The sequence below is a fragment of the Triticum aestivum genome, chromosome 7B (assembly GCF_018294505.1).
Source record: "Triticum aestivum cultivar Chinese Spring chromosome 7B, IWGSC CS RefSeq v2.1, whole genome shotgun sequence".
Lineage (NCBI taxonomy): Eukaryota > Viridiplantae > Streptophyta > Magnoliopsida > Poales > Poaceae > Triticum > Triticum aestivum.
The window spans coordinates 371,986,843-371,996,812 of record NC_057813.1 but is presented as its reverse complement, the minus strand read 5'-3'; the positions used below and the strand labels follow the sequence as shown (position 1 = coordinate 371,996,812).

General features: G+C 42.6%; 1 long non-coding RNA gene across 10 annotated transcripts; it reads left to right on the top strand.

The window, feature by feature from the left end:
* Positions 1 to 1,710: 1,710 nt before the first annotated feature.
* On the top strand, positions 1,711 to 8,332 carry LOC123160836 (uncharacterized). Of its 10 annotated transcripts, none has more exons than XR_006480403.1 (6): positions 1,713 to 2,006; positions 2,882 to 3,109; positions 3,216 to 7,160; positions 7,301 to 7,351; positions 7,469 to 7,497; positions 7,762 to 8,262. It is a non-coding gene; the product is annotated as an uncharacterized lncRNA (long non-coding RNA). The 10 variants fall into 10 exon arrangements; XR_006480401.1 differs by having other exon boundaries at positions 1,713 to 3,109; positions 3,216 to 3,291; positions 4,411 to 7,160; XR_006480397.1 differs by having other exon boundaries at positions 2,882 to 7,160.
* Positions 8,333 to 9,970: the final 1,638 nt, after the last annotated feature.

Sequence of the window (9,970 nt, the reverse complement as noted above, 5' to 3'; positions counted from 1 at the left end):
AGGAGGGTGGCTTATATAGAGTGCGCCAGGACCCTAGCCAGCCCACGCAGGAGAGGGTTTAAGGTGAGTTAAGTCTGGGGCGTTACTGGTAACGCCCCACATAAAGTGCCTTTACTATCATAAAGTCTACTTGATTACAGGCCGTTGCAGTGCAGAGTGCCTCTTGACCTCCTGGTGGTCGAGTGAGTCTTCGTGGTCGAGTCCTTCAGGCCAGTCGAGTGAATCCTCGTTGGTCGACTGGAAGGCGACCTCTTCTAAGGATGTCCTAGGATAAGTTACTTGGATCAGGTCCATGATCCTACCCTAGGTACACAACCCCATCACCTTCCGCAAGCCTCGCGAAGAATGGAGAATGTTGCAGCACGTTGATATCATTGTGAGAACCTGCCATACCGAAGAAAGAATGCCATATCCAGAGATCCTGCGATGCCACAACTTCTAATATGACAGTGCACTCGCTGACATGCCCCTTGTACTGGCCCTGCCAAGCAAATGGACAGTTCTTCCACTCCCAGTGCATACAATCTATGCTGCCAAGCATGCCTAGAAAGCCTCTAGCTGCGTTGATCGCCAACAATCTCTCTGTATCAGCGACAGTTGGCTGCCTCAAGTACTATGGGCCAAACACCTCGATCATAGCTTGGCAGAACTTGTACATTGACATCAGACATGTTGTCTCGCTCATACGCACGTACTCATCCACCAGATTGCCTGGAATTCCATAGGCAAGCATGCGGACGACCGTGGTGCATTTCTGGTAAGAGGAGAACCCAAGCTTGCCAATGGCATCTGTCTTGCACTCGAAGTATGGGTCATGAGCAACCACTCCCTCTCGAATGCGATTGAACACATGCCTTGCCATTCGAAAACGGCGACGAAATTTATCCGGCTTGAAGAGCGGTTTGTTGGAAAAGTAATCGACATAGAGTAGGGCATGGCCTCTCTCCCTGTTGCGGTTCAGGTTGGGAGCACGGCCAGGGACTGACCCCCTGTACCGAGGAAGCTGCCGTTGAATGTGGTCGTGAACGACCAGTGCAGCCACCACAAGATCTTCATCATCCGACGACGAATCGTCCGATGAACAAAGGAAGTGGTGGAAGAAGAACTCGTCTCCACTGTCCATACCTTTGTGGGCAAAATGCCGAACACCTTGCAATCGTGGTGGCGAAGAGGCCGCGATGATCACCTCGACGCAGCAGGGGTGGTTGCCGGTCGGCTACTGGCCGCTCTGGAGACGAGGGAAGTTGCCGCGACCGCCGTGGTACGTCGCCGGCGGTCATGTCTCCTCTGCCACCGGCAAAGACGGCGACGACCAAACCTCCTCCGATCGACGACCAAAACTACGGCGAAAGCGCGGGCGTGGTGGCGGCCATGTCTGCACGTGGTTTTGGTATGGACGACCGGGTGCTGCACGGTGAGGAGGCGGCCGGAGAATAGCGGCGGCGCCGGCGGCAGGGCGGGGCGGGAGAGGGAGGGTTGAAGCGTTGGGAGGGAGGGACTGCTAGTGTCCCCGACAGGCGGGCCACGAGGGGGACAAGGGCGTGCGTCGCGGCCGTCCGCGCGCGTCCGTTTCACCCCAAACCGAGCGCAACTTTGGACCGGGGATGGGTCGAAAACGGACGGATTTCGGATATTTGTCTGTTTGAGGCCGCGCGCTGGGCCGCGCTATTCGTCCGTTTTACCCTAAACGGACGCACCGGACAAGATGGGTCGCGCGGTGGAGTTGGCCCGAGAAAACTCCACTGTTCATCAGTAACCTCAGAAAGTCGTTCCTCGCGAACCACATCGCAACGCCGGCTGTAGCGGCAGCCATCCGACCGTTCCCCTTTGCCGTGTGGTAGGTCGTCCCCGCTGAATCTGCAATTTGCCGTGAGGTAGGTCGTCCCCGCTGAATCTGCAATCTCCTCCGATGCCCGCGTTGTTGAGCGGAGTTTCCACATCCAGCAACAGCGGCGTCGACTCTTATCCATCCCCATTTTCCCTTGACCCTGTGTTTGTACGAACAGGTGCATATCTTTCCTTTGCCTTACCATGTCCTCTCTCTATGATATAAATTTTAGGCATGCATTGCACGGTTATCAAATTACTGTTTCTAATATTTTATCTAGCAATTAGACTCTTGGAATTTTCTTTATTTGTTAAATCAGATCTGAATTGCTAGGGAAGAAAGAAAGGTTATAGTAATTGATAAAAGCACATACGTGATGCTTACATAACTGATATTGATTTTTGTCAAATCAGTTGTGAGCCCTCCATCAGGTATCTGTGTAAATACACTGTCTTATGAATGTATTTCCACTATTTTGAAAATAAAGTACAGTGGCCGTCCTCTTACAGTCAGAGAGAGCTTAAATATAGTTCAATCTTCAGAGGAACACCATAAAAAGAGTGAAGGGCATAAGCTCACAAACACTATATTTGGGTTTGTTAAATGGATGCATCAAAACATTGAGTTTGCTAGAAATTCTAAAATCAGACTAAACTAAATAATGACTATAGACTATATACGAATATAATAAGATACCCAAAAGTAAATAAATTTCGTTCTGATAAAATATTTCAGATATATCAATTTGAAACCAAATAAGGCTGCTATGTCTACATCACATTATATTTAGTCATATCAGAATGCTTGTAACAATATCTATAATATATCCTTGTAAACAATGTTTTTTGCAACCTTGTCGGACGGACGCTCTTCATCTGATATGAGTATCTTCAATCCATTTCTGCTGGTCACCCTTGACATTGCAACATAGAGTTGTCCATGTGTGAACACTTGCCTTTCTAAGTTTAGTCCAACTTTTTTGAGAGATTGCCCCTGGCTTTTGTTTATAGTCATAGCAAAGCGCACTGATATTGGGTATTGTCTCCTTTTCAGAATGAAAGGCCATTTTGAATCACTTGGTGGCATGATAATTCATGGGATGTAACTTTGTCACCAACGTCAGGACCTGTTATGACCTGGCCTTCAATGAAACGCTTTCCTAGCTGTGTTATTGTTAGTCTTGTCCCATTGCAAAGTCCTGCACTTTGATTGATGTTCCTCATAAGCATTATTGATAATCCTACTTTCAGCCTCAGTTCATGGTCTGGTATTCCAGAAAATGTAAGACTATTCAGAAACTCAGTTGGGTACAACATATCTTCATCTTCCACCGTAGACATTGCCTTGCATGTTGTATATGAACTGAAATAGGTTACCTCTTCTCCAGGGATTTGACTCACGATGTAGTCATTAATCTGGTCAGTTGTCTCGTTTCTTGTGCACAAGATCGCTCTTTCCTCTAGGTATGTTCTATCAGTGTATTTTTTGTGTAAGTCAGGATAGGTGGTGTTAACAATAGATGCTTTCGGGTCATCCCCTTCATGTAAAATAAGGTCCTCTGGGATGCTAACCCAATCCTCTTCATCTGTTGTTGACGTTGTGCCATCGCCTATGTTTAGTATCCAGTTTGCGAATTCAACTGTTTTTGCTTTCTCTTCTCAACTACCTTCGGATGAATTCAGACGCATATTTTCTTTGAGTCGGTACTCCTCAAAGTTCTTCCATAGGCAGGATCTCTTTATTGATGCAGAAATGATATGTTCTCTTTTCCCCTTCGGTATAACTGGTAGGATTTGCCTAAAGTCACCTCCCAAGACTACTGTCATTCCTCCAAATGGTCTATGCTTTGCGCCCTCATATGTGAATCGAAGTATGTCTCTCAAACTCTTATCTAGTGCCTCAAAACAGTGCTTGTGTGTCATAGGTGCTTCATCCCATATTATCAGTGACGTTTTCTTTATTAGCTCCGCAAGAAATGTTCCTTGCTTGATGTTGCATGTGGACTCGTTAGTGATCTTGAGGGGAATGTGAAATCTGGAATGAGCTGTTCTTCCACCCTGTAAAGGAAGTGCTGCTATACCACTTGAAGCAACTGCTAGAACTATTTTTCCTTCAGATCTTAATTTTGTCGTGACTGCTTTCCACAGAAATGTCTTTCCAGTTCCACCATATCCGTCAACAAAAATCAATTTTCCAAGACTATCGTTGACTGATTCTACTATAACGTCAAAGCCATCGTCTGATCCTGATTTAGCTTATGCAGTAACTTCATGTGCTCTATTCTTAAAGAATCTTTATCGTAGTTTAGTTCCTCATTTACTAATCTATTACTTAGATCTTGAAGAACTGAACTATCTGGTAGTGGCATTCCTGGAAAATCTTTGAGGGACTTACCACCTTTAGTCAATAGTTGTTCTATCACTGCCAGGAGCAGGCTCTTTATTTGTGCCGAATTGAGTTCCAGGGCATGAAAATTGAATATTCTTTTTTGCCGACGTTGCATATCCTCAGATAGTAACTCCCAATTTGTTTGCCACAACTTTGCGGGATCCGTCACCTCACAAAATAAAAGTATTGTGCAGAAAAGTTGGCGCATTTGAGGAGCAGAGGCCCAATGGGATGCTTCCATGATGCAGTCATCCCACTCTTTGTCGTCATTAAGTAGCCCAAGAGCATAACATGCGGATTTGAATGTTGGATGTACAACCCCATCAACTGTTCGAATTTCTTCATATGATCTGCATCCTTTGACGGTATTTAACAGCATTCTCAAGTAGTATTTTTCACCACTCGTTGGATGCGCATAGTAAATCCTGCCTATGGTTTTTTTTCCACCACGCCTTTTCCTCCATTCTTTCTCTTGTGCATGCCAAGTCCATTTGGTTGGAAACTGTGCATACGTCAAACTGCGAGCTTCTTCATGCAACTGGTTGGCTGTCATCCATTCTGTGAACATTGTCTTTTCTATGTTAGGCCGGGATACAATTTGATCTAAATCCATCGAGTCCGGGAACACCACAACATGTTCATTTTCTAGGTGAAATTGTAACCTTTCAACCGCAGGCTCTCTGCACTGAAGAGGAAACTAAAATATGCGCCATGCGGCTTCACATCCAGATATGTACCGGGCATCAAGGTACCTCTTGATTTCGTCGTCCCTGTTTGTTAATTTGCTAGCTCTTGTTTCACTTTGTTGGTCTTCCGCTTCTATCAAGACGGTTGTTCGATCTTCTCCTTTGTGGATGTATTTGAATAAATACTTTATAGACCTTGATCTGTTGCACCATTCAACATTTATGTGGGCTTGATACTTAACCAGTAGGTTTCTATTGTATGGCACAACAAATCTATTGTCTAGCTTCACTCCATTCTTGTCCACAGTGTTGCCATCATCTCGCCTTCTATATACTGGATAGTTATCTTCATCTATGGTAGTATCAGTGCAAAAATTCTTGGGGAAATGTTTGGCACAACTTTTATCGACCATGCATGGTGATTTTGGGTGTGCTTGACCACATGGACCATGTATCATGTAATTTTGCACTGCTTCGTACCCTTCTGGATCACTTTTCTTATCAGGAATTTCGGCTGATATGATTTTGTCGATCTTTATCATCTGGGTGTAGAAACACCAGTATGTGTGCATGCGGGAGGCCTCTTTTCTGGAACTCTATAGTGTAGACAACTTTATGAAAGTAAACAAATTGGAGAAGAAATGAGTTAGGACAATCATCTAGGAAAGAGTGAATATGTACTTATTAGGTAAACTTACTTGCAATTGTTTGTCCAAAACACTTTCCATTCTTTATGTCATTCATAAGTTCCTTCAGTTTTAACATGAATACTCTGGCAACAATATCTGGACGATCCTCAGGTTTCTGGCCTGGAATTAGATCCAACATATCTTGTATTTCCAGCCATTTTGGATTGCATGTAAAAGTAATGAAGAGATCATGATAGCCAGCCCAACGACAAATCGCCATGGCATCTTGGTAATTTTGCTGCTTATTTCTTGGACTGCCATTATATGATGAGGGTAGTATGATTCTTTGTCCAACTTGTTCGGTTCGTGTATCTCCATTTTCTATTGCATCATGCAGTCCTCTGTACAGTTCTGACCTCAACTTACCTTGGTTTGTCCTGTACTAATTTAGTCTCCACTATTCAATGCATGTTGCTGCATCAACTAAGAACTGCAGGAACAAACATCCACTCATTTGCAATGTTGAAGCTTGGTTCAGACGTTGTTGTATGCGATACGCATAAAACTCCAGCATTGTTACATACTTTCTTTTACCTTTGCTGCCTCTTTTATTTTCATACTCTATTTCTGGTCTGAAACCATCTTCTCCATATGGAAAAAGCAAGGGGTACTGCATTGACATATAGCTTGGGTGCAACTCTGAAATCCTCTGTAACATTCTGTCTTTGGTCTCAACTATTATATCAAATTCATTATTTTCTCCATCTTGTTCCAATAATTAGTGCTGCGACTTCTGATGCAGATGGTAGGTTGTATTGCCGTCCATCTTTCGACCTTTTGTTGATCAATCTTAGTCTTACATCTTTAATACGCCGGTTTTGGAATCTGTCCCTTGCCATACAAAATGATTTGACTAAAACACTGTGCTCATCAAGCATCTCCAGTAGTCCTTTGACAATGTTTTCATCTGGTTGTGTCTTACTCTCCGTTGAAGCAGATGCATTAATCCTATTCCGCACTTCATTTTCTGTGTCATGTATGTACAATTGGGCAAATTTTGGTTTCATCACGTCATCTTTAGGAAGTAAAGTGCCAATCTGATGGTAATTCTGTCCATTCAAACGGAAAACATACGGTCCAGATGCCTGCTTATTAATTTCATAGTCAACCTTTCCTCCCATTGAAGTGAATGCGAACATCGAGTTGTACGACCTGATGTTCTGGCGGAAATTTGATGATTCTCCTCTTTCATTGTAACGTAGTAGCTGTCGGAGATACAACGGAGCTTCTTTCAGTGGTGGTAATTTAACTTTCCCTTCCTTGCAGCAGAGACCAAATTTTGGAACTGTGATGTTACCTGTGCTTGTGCTTCTCTCTCCATGCCACATATGGCATTGCAAAATTCACAAACACAATTTGGTTTTCCCAGATATGAAACTTGAGTGACATCCTTCGCTACATTAGATACTTCACAGTCATTGCCCTTTTCTGTCCTTAGTCGTTTGCTTGCCTTTTTCAGCTGGAGGATCTCTTTCCTTTTCCGCCTAGCTTCCTTTGTTGCTGCTCTAATGATGTCTGATTGACTATCATTAGATTCGAGTGTTGCTAGTTTGGAGGCTGCTTGCTCAGGTATTTGGATTCCTTGATGACGTCACATATTCATGCATTTTATTTTGTTATCATTTTAATAATCCAGGTAAATTAATATTTATATGATTATTTTTGGTACTGTGGTAATGAACACCTTCCTTTGTTTTGGTTTGCTCTAGTGCGTGTTTGACGCATGTTGACTGCGGCTAGTGAATCCTGAAATAAATGAGGTAAAAAGCGTAATTGATTTTATTCTGAGATATAAGTGAGGACATCTTATATGTAACTGATTTTATTTGTCCAGAAATTCAGAATTGCTGATGATAAATTTAATGTAAACATGTCAGGCACCACATTGTTTGCAAGGATGCTGAAGGTATTTGTATGGAATAGATAGTTTCCTGATGAGATTCTTTTTCGTATGGATCGTTTTCCAACAAAGGATTTTAAATCGTCTAAAATCATTATTCTATTGTGAAAGAAGGATACTTGTGTTGTCACCTTCCAATGAGAGGACGTATATGCTCTGTAATTGGTGATCTGAATCTCAAGTTTATCGTCGCTTTCTCTCTATAATTCAAGTTAATACAAAGCATGTTTAATGAGCTCGGAGAGTTGATGTATATATTAATCATTGCAGGAGACATGCATATATTATTTGTGGAAGGACATAATGAACATTGGCTGCAAGTACTGCCACAACCTGTCTGCTCCTTGCTGCTTGCGAGAGGAGGGCAATGTCTTGCTGGGATGTGCACGCTCTGTAATTGGTGATTTGAATCTCAAGTTTATCGGCGAAGTTAATACAAAGCATGTGAATGAGATCAGAGAGTTAATGCATATATTAATCATTGCAAGGAGACATTCATGTATTATTTGTGGAAGGAGATAATGAACATTACCTGCAAGTACTACCACACAACCTGTCTGCTCCTTGTTGCTGGCGAGAGGACTAATTATTGCATGTATGTAATGAAGGATGAGATCGGGGGCGATGTCTTGCCTGGATGTGCATGAATTGAGTCGATATAGAATTCTTATTTGTAAAGAAGCGTAGTTAAGGCTAGAGTTTCTAGGTTAGAGTTTGTCATCTGTACGTTTTAAACCTATACAATATCTGAGCCGTTATTATTTTGTGTCACCAGATAGATGGCTCCTACTTGAAGTCAGTTTCCATGTATGCTAAAATATATGCACGTCTCTGTTTCTTACACGTCTTATCTACACATTGTTTTTCTTCAGAGAATTGTATGTTACACACACGACTCCTTATCTCGACAGAATTGTTTTTCTTTAAAGAATTTTAATATTTAACCTATTTAATTCCAATTAAAATTTGAGTCATGGCTAGTCACGCATGATATATCTAGATGGCAAGATGGAATGACCTATTGATTGGTAATTCAGATTACTAAGTGGTGCACTTCAGTTTTAGTGGTCGTTAGTTCCACGCACAATGGGCTCTTGGCGAGAACAGATGATGATGTGCACATCGTTGATTGTTTGGCTGTCATATGCTTTCTTTGTAGCTGTCTCAACATGTGAAAATTTGTATGTCGTCGAGAGGCCTATTCTGTAGCGGATGAACATGTGAAAATCGCTAATATGTGTACAATAAATGGCAATTTTTTTAAAAAACTGATGTACCAACCCATGTGGCTGCTTTTCACTAATGACTTTACTAACACAAAGGTACGCATTTAATGTATTAAAACCAATCTTAAACAATGATGTTCATATAAAGTACAAATCTGATGCTCCTATATGTTCTATTACATGCTAAATAACTGGATTTCCACTAATCAACGATTTGACTTTCGACTTCTTGATACACCACACTTCTGAATGTCTTTGTTCATCAATTCTTTACTGACACAACTACGCCTTGTCCTAGGCCTTGAATCATTGTGCTCCTCAGTACCTGCCTGTTCTGATTCTTCTTCATGGTGATTGTTTACTTGTTTGCTATCAATACCAGCACATTTGCGAGTTATGGCGCGTTTCCTCCTGGGGCCTGCTTCCATAGATTTTCATTTCATTATTTTCTGACTACCTTCAGTTTTTGGTTCTTCATCAAGGTGTACAACATGAGTTGTGCTACTTCTCCTACCCCTTTTAGTCCGGTTAATAGTGGGTTCATCATCCTCTGGTTCTTGCTCTATAGTTTTCATAACTGATAACTTGCCTGCTTGCTCCTGCCAAAACATTTGTAACAATTAGTGACTTGCAGAACTATGAAAGAATAAGCAAATGCAGCAAAAAACTTACATGGCTATCTTTTTGAACTAGGAAAAGCCAATACTATTAAAAGGGGATGAGGTGTTGCTTAACGGCTTGCTTGCTCAAAATGCTTAGTGATATGCTCCAAAGCCCTCAACCACTTTCTCATATCCACATATGTCCCAAACCAAAAGTCAAACTCGGCCCCACCGATTTGATCCATCCGGCGCCACCGAGTTCATTTGACATAGCCACTGCCAGAAATCCTAGTCACTTCAGTCTCACCAATAGGGATCTCGGTCTCACCGAGATGGGTATCTGTTTCCCTTCGTAACGTTTTGGTCTAACCGAGATGAGCGATCGGTCCCACCGAGTTCGCAATGCAAACTCTCTATTTTCCCTTCGTAACGTTTCGGTCTCACCGAGATGAGCGAATCGGTCCCACCGAGTTTGCCTGACCAACTCTTTGGTTAGCTTATTACCAAAGTCGGTCCCACCGAGTTTGTGTAATCGGTCTCACCGAGATTATGTTATGCCCTAACCCTAACGAAATCGGTCCCACCGAGTTGACATGTCGGTCCCACCGAAATGCCTAACGGTCACATTATGAACTAAACCGGTCCGACCGA